This window comes from Aotus nancymaae, unplaced genomic scaffold (assembly GCF_030222135.1).
Source record: "Aotus nancymaae isolate 86718 unplaced genomic scaffold, 86718_ANA_hifiasm-v0.15.2.pri h1tg000079l, whole genome shotgun sequence".
NCBI lineage: Eukaryota > Metazoa > Chordata > Mammalia > Primates > Aotidae > Aotus > Aotus nancymaae.
The window spans coordinates 16310044-16316694 of record NW_026988494.1 but is presented as its reverse complement, the minus strand read 5'-3'; positions in this window follow the sequence as shown (position 1 = coordinate 16316694).

The following is a 6651-nucleotide window of genomic DNA, read 5'->3' as shown; positions in this document are numbered from 1 at the left end:
TGAGGAGAAACCTAACCCACTGTAATAGAGTTATGGAATGTATGGGTAATACTGTTTACCTGTGTCTCCACCCCAATCTCATCTTGAATTGTAGTTCGCATAATCCCACATGTGGTGGGAGGGACTGGGTGAAAGATTATTGAATCATGGGGTAGTTACCCCCATGCTGCTGTTCTCGTGATAGCGAGTGAGTTCTCCTGAGATCTGGTGGTTTCATAAAGAGCTTTCCCCGTTTTGCTCGGCACTTCTCCTTCCTGCCATCATGTGAAGAAGGACTTGTTTGCTTCCCCTTCCACCATGATTGTAAGTTTCCTGAGGCCTCCCTAGTCATGGCAAACTGTGAGTCAATTAACCCTCTTTCCTTTATAAATTACCTAGTCTCGGGCAGTTCTTTATAGCACCATGAGAACGGACAAATGTAATGGGGGGCAGTTGTTATTTCAGATGTGGTAGTCAAGGAAGGTATCTCTGGGAAGAGAATACCTGAGTGAAGACCTGAAGGATGTGAGGGAGCAAACCTCACAGATTTTCAGAAAAGTATTCCAGATAGAGAGAAAAGCAAGTGCAATTGCCCGAAGAGGTCTGTGTATTTTGGTGTGTTCCAAAAATGCCAAAGACGCCTATGTGGCAAGCAAAAATAATGGGAAAGGAGGTTGTATTAGGGAGGTGGATGTTCACAGATTATGTAATGTTTCGTTGGAGGATAACCACATATCCTGGTTTGCCCAGGAAAGGCTCAGTTTGGAATGCTGTCTCATTGTAATTCTAAAAAAAGTTCTGGTTTGCAACATTGGAATCTTCTTTCTTTCTTTTTTTTTGGGGTGGGGAGGGGTTTTTTTTCAGACAGGGTTTGCTCTTGTTGCCCAGGCTGGAGGGAATGGTGCAATCTTGGCTCACCACAACCTCTGCCTCCCAGGTTCAAGCGAGTCTCCTGCTTCAGCCTCCCAAGTAGCTGGGATTACAGGCGTGCACCACCAACTGGCTAATTTTTGTATTTTTAGTAGCAACGGGGTTTCACCATGTTGACCAGGCTGGTCTTAAACTCCCGACATCAGGTGATCCTCCAACTTTGTCCTCCCAAAATGCTGAGATTACAGGCGTGAATCACCATGTCCAGCCAAAGTTTGGCAGAGTGGTTAGGATGTCCAAACACAAACACAATATGGTTTCAGATGAGTATGCCTTATTTTTCCAATCCACGTGTTAGACTTATGGAAGTAGCCCTTCTCCTCTTGATGGGCCTTTGAATGTAATATTGCAGCCTTGCAGAGGTACATACTACCTGAATGGCTAACCCAATTTTTTTTTTTTTTTTTTTGAGATGGAATCTCTCTCTGTCTTCCAGGCAGGAGTGCAGTGGTGTGATCTTGGCTCACAGCAATGTCTGCCTCCTGGGTTCAGGTGATTCTCCCGCCTCAGCCTCCTGAGAAGCTTGGGACTACAGGCACAGGCCACCACACCCAACTAATTTTTGTATATTTAGTAGAGACGGGGTTTCACGATGTTAGCCAGGATAATCTTGATCTCCTGAGGTGATCCACCCACCTCAGCTTCCAAAAGTGCTGGGATTACAGGCGTGAGTCACCACACCTAGTCGGCTAATCCATTTTTATATAATGCTCCAGGCCATGCAGGCTGCTTGGCATCTTTATGAGTAATTGTCCCAACAAGCCCATTTAGCAATTATTCTGTGTCATTATTAAAATATTATTCTTTTACAATATTTAGAAAATATACTAAAGGATGCTATATGTAGGTCAGTAGTTTTCTGGTGACAGGGATTAGAAGACTAGAATCCATTCAACTTTTGAATCTTTCCCTAAAAATAGAAAATACATGCTTGAAATAATCTCATCCTAGTTTATTGTTATTTTTTTCTAAGCCTTCTTTACAAATATATCTTCCTACTGTAATTCAGTTTAAATGGATAGTTTTTACTTCTCAATAAAATTACTGACTACTGATTTGTAACTGATACAATCCTTTGTATTATTCAATGTTGAAAAAATTCAGCCACAATGAATGAGGAGTGCTCCTAAAAACTCCCAGAAAAAAAGAAAACATGAAACTACTCCCGGGATGAGGATGAAGATGTGTTTGCTGATAACACCAGATGTCTTTGGTTTAGAGTATTTATTTCAACTTGAAATTTTCTAAATTTGCAGACATAATCTTGACATCTGCAAATACGAAGTTTAGGACACTATTGCATTGTAAATGAGTCTCTTTAGTGTAGTCGGTGTTGGTATCTTAAAGAAAATGATTTTTATCTTTCATGACAATAATAAAGGTGACCTAGAAAAGTGTTCCTTAAATAATTCCAAGCTTATTATATTAATTAGCAAATATTAATTGATAGCAAAGCTAATCATCTTTTCTTCTAATTTGTTCATTACTTCTGTTCCTTTGCAGTTCTATTCTCACCCCATTTTACCTTTTATAAAAATACCCAGAGGGTGTCTCTTTTTCACATTGGTAAACGTTTTAAATGTCACAAAGTTAATTTTCTCTATTTTCAATACAAGCAAATATTTTAATATAATCGAATATGTTTAATAAGTTACACATAAAAATATCTACTGTTTCTATCAGTGGTCCTAATGTAGGTACATACTCAATATATGATTGAATTTTAAAGACAAATATTTACTAAAATAATAAAAAGACTGAAATGACAGAGTTCTTATAAATTGTTGCTACAAATTATATCGTATGTTTAAAAGGATAACTTTACTGGAAAAATGGGTCTAGAGATACTTTTTTTTTTTGAGACAGAGTGTCACACTGTCACCCTGGCTTGAGTGCAGTGGCGCAATCTCAGCTTACTGCAACCTTCGCCTCCCGGGTTCAAGCGATTTTCTTGCCTCAGCCTCCCAAGTAGCTGGGATTACAGGTGCCTGCCACCAGCTAATTCTTTGTGTTTTTGGCAGAGATGAAATTTTACCATGTTGGCGAGGCTGGTTTTGAACCCCTGACCTCAGATGATCCACCTGCCTAGGTCTCCCAAAGTGCTGGGATTACAGGCATGAGCCACTGCACCAGGCTGGTTCTAGAGACACTTATTAGGGCTTTTCAGTAATGAGTATTGCAGGTCTTCTTGTGTTTTATCTCATTTAGGTGTGTGATTTACTCAGCACTTCATCTCGTTCTATACATCTTGGTTATTTATTTATTTATTCATTCATTCATTTATTTTTAGACAGTCTCATTCTGTCGCCCAGCCTGGAGTGCAGTGGCACAATCTTGGCTCCCTCAAACCTCTGCCTCTTAGATTCAAGCAATTCTCCTGCCTCAGTCTCCCAAGTAACTGTGATTACAGGCATGCGCTAGCATGCCCAGCTGATTTTTGTCTGTTTGTTTGTTTTTTTGGCTGACCACAGGGGACTTTATTGATGGTACACGACAAGGTGGGGCTCCCCAGGCCCCTCCCTCTTCAAGGGATTTGCATGGAAACTGAGGAGGGGCGATTCAGTGTGGTGGAGGACTCAGTGTGGCAGGGACTCCCCAGCAGTGAGGGCCTCTCTTCCTCTCCTGCTATCACTGGGGCTGGTGGTCCAGGGGTCTTACTCCTTGGAAGCCATGTGGGACATGAGGTCCACCACCCTGTTGCTGTAGCCAAATTCATTGTCATACCAGGAAATGAGTTTAACAAAGTAGTCGTTGAGGGCAATGCCAGCCCCAGCATCGAAGGTGGAAGAGTGGGTGTCACTGTTGAAGTCGGAGGACACCACCTGGTGCTAGGTGTAGCCCAGGATGCCCTTGAGGGGGTCTTCCGATCCCTGCTTCACCATCTTCTTGATGTCGTCATATTTGGTTTTTCCAGACGGCAGGTCAGGTCCACCACTGACACGCTGACAGTGGGGATGCAGAAGGCCATGCCAGTGAGCTTCCCGTTCAGCTCAGGGATGACCTTGCCCACAGCCTTGGCAGTGCCAGTAGAGGCAGGGATGATCTGGAAAGCCCCACAGCCATCATGCCACAGTTTCCTGGAGGGGCCATCCACAGTCTTCTGGGTGGCAGTAATGGCGTGGACTGTGGTCATGAATCCTTCCACGATAACCGAAGTTGTCACTGATAACCTTGGCTGGGGGCGCTAAGCAGTTGGTGGTACAGGAGGCATTGCTGATGATCTTGAGGTTGTGGTCATACTTCTCATGGTTCACGCCCATCACGAACATGGGGGCATCAGCAGAGGGGACAGAGGTGATGACCCTTTTGGCTCCCCCCTGCTAGTGAGCCCCAGCCTTCTCCATGGTGGTGAAGACGCCAGTGGACTCCACCATGTGCTCAGCGCCAGTGATGCCCCACTTGATTTTGGAGGGATCTCGCTCCTGGAAGATGGTGATGGGATTTCCATTGATGACAAGCTTCCCGTTCTCAGCCTTGATGGTGCCATGGAATTTTCCATGGGTGGAATCATACTGGACCATGTAGACCATGTATTTGAGGTCAATGAAGGGGTCACTGATAGCGACAATATCCACTTTACCAGAGTTAAAAGCAGCCCTGGTAACCAGGCGCCCAATACGACCAGAAACGTTGACTCCGACCTTCACCTTCCCCGTGGTGTCTCAGGGATGCGGCTGGCGGTGGGAGACAGATGCAGCTGTCTGTCGAACAGGAGGAGCAGAGAGCCGTATTTTTTGTTTTTAATAGAGATGGGGTTTCGCCTCCTGACTTCAGATAATCCACCTGCCTGAGCCTCCCAAAGTGCTGGGATTACAGGCGTGAGCCCCCTCACCCAGCCCATTTTGGTTACTTTGTTCACAGTGTTAGGAGGAAGAGTTAAATCAGGACTAACTGCTATTATATGAATTTCTGTCCAGTGTTGTAATACAGAGCTTTGGTGTTTCTCTTTAGACTGTTTGATGTGGACAGAGAATGAAATGTAAAATATGCCTCTCTTCAGAAAGAAGACTTACTTTGAAAGAAATAAGCAAACGAATGTGCCTGTATCTTTTATACCTCTCCTGGGTGCACGAAGGAGGCTTGCCAACCGGTGGGCTTCTGTGGAGAGTGATCAGTCAAGGAGAAGGCTCCTTTGATGGAGAATCCCCAGTATCAATCTCTGAAGATCTTTTCTGTGAAGCTCTGCGTTCCTCCAGTGAGGAATCCCATGTTCTCTGGCCTGGAAAGTGGTAGGGAGAGTGCAGAGCCGGCTGCCCGGCTGCAAGAGAAGTAGGCTGGGAAAGCCTCACCCTTTTCGAACAGTGTCTCTCTTCTATTTGTCGCCTCGGCTGTCATGCCACCTGGAGCATCTTCTGGCAATCTTAATAGAAAGTAAATCTTCCATAGACTGAAAGAGTAGGAGAAGCAGCATTCCCCTGGCTGCTCAGGGTTTAGGTGAGGATCTGACTGTCAACGCATTCCTGTACCTTCATTTCCAAGCGAGCAATGCCTCCAATCCAGAATCCACCCAGGGTGCTGCAATGCGACTTCTCCCGCTTCTCATGGCGCTCCTGTCTGCTGCTGTTTTGCCAACTCCCCTACTCACCTTCTCTTCTTTCCTTTTCTCTTTTCCCTCCCCCTCCCTTCCCCTCTCCTCCCTTCCCCTCCCCTCCCTTCCATCTCTAGTTTCCCCTTTCCTTCCCTTCCCTTCCCTTCTCTTCCCCTCCCTTGCCCCTCCTTCGCCTTCCCTCCCTTTCATCTCTAGATTTCCCTTCCCTTCCCTTCCCTCCCCTCCCCTCCCTTCCCCTATCTTCTGCTCCCCTCCCTTCCCCTCTTCCTGCTTCCCCTTTCCCCCCTTCCCTCCTCCCCTCCTTTCCCTCTCATTTATTTTCCTTCTAGATAGGGCGTCACTCTGTCACCCAGGCTGGAATGCAATGGTGTGATCTTGGCTCACTGCAACCTTCACTCCTGGGTTCAAGCATTTCTCCTGCTTCAGCCTCCCAAGTAGCTGGGATTACAGGTGCCAGCCACCATACCATACCCAGATAATTTTTGTATTTTTGGTAGAGATGGGGTTTCGCCATGTTGGCCAGGCTGGTCTCCAGCTCCTGGCCTCAAGTGATCTGCCCGCCTCAGCCTCACAAAGTGCTGGGATTACAGGTGTGAGCCACTGCACCCAGCCTCCACATGCTTGTTCTCAGCCACCAACATGCTGACCTTGCACACTTGCTATTCTTTCCCTTTCTCTTTGACTGTCAATTTGCATCTTTTACACTTTTTACTCATTTTCTAGTGGGCTTTGTGAGAAGGAAAACACTAAATTCATGTGTTCAGTTCAACCAAAGTCCTCAGCTCCTTCTTAACTCTTACCTTCAAAACTATGCTCAGCCCTTTGTTTTCCCATAAAAGAGGAAAGTGTGTCAGTCTAAACAGACTGCAGTTCAAAGCAAGGAAATGGCATGTTCCACTCTGAGAAGGCTCTTACTTCCTGATTCTGCAGAAGCAACAATAGTTATTGGGGTCAGCACATGAGTTAAAAGCTAAGGATACCAAAATTGACAAGGTGTGATCTTTGCTTTCAAGAATCTTATTCTAGGCAGTGGCTCACACCTGTAATCCCAGCACTTTGAGAGGCCAAGGCAGGAGGATCGCTTGAGCCCAGGAGTTTGAGACCAGCCTGAGCAACACAGGGAGAAAAAGACTCAGGCTCCGTAAGCAGAGAGACCTGTGTCCGTATTTTGACTGAGTCACTTCCTTGTTGTG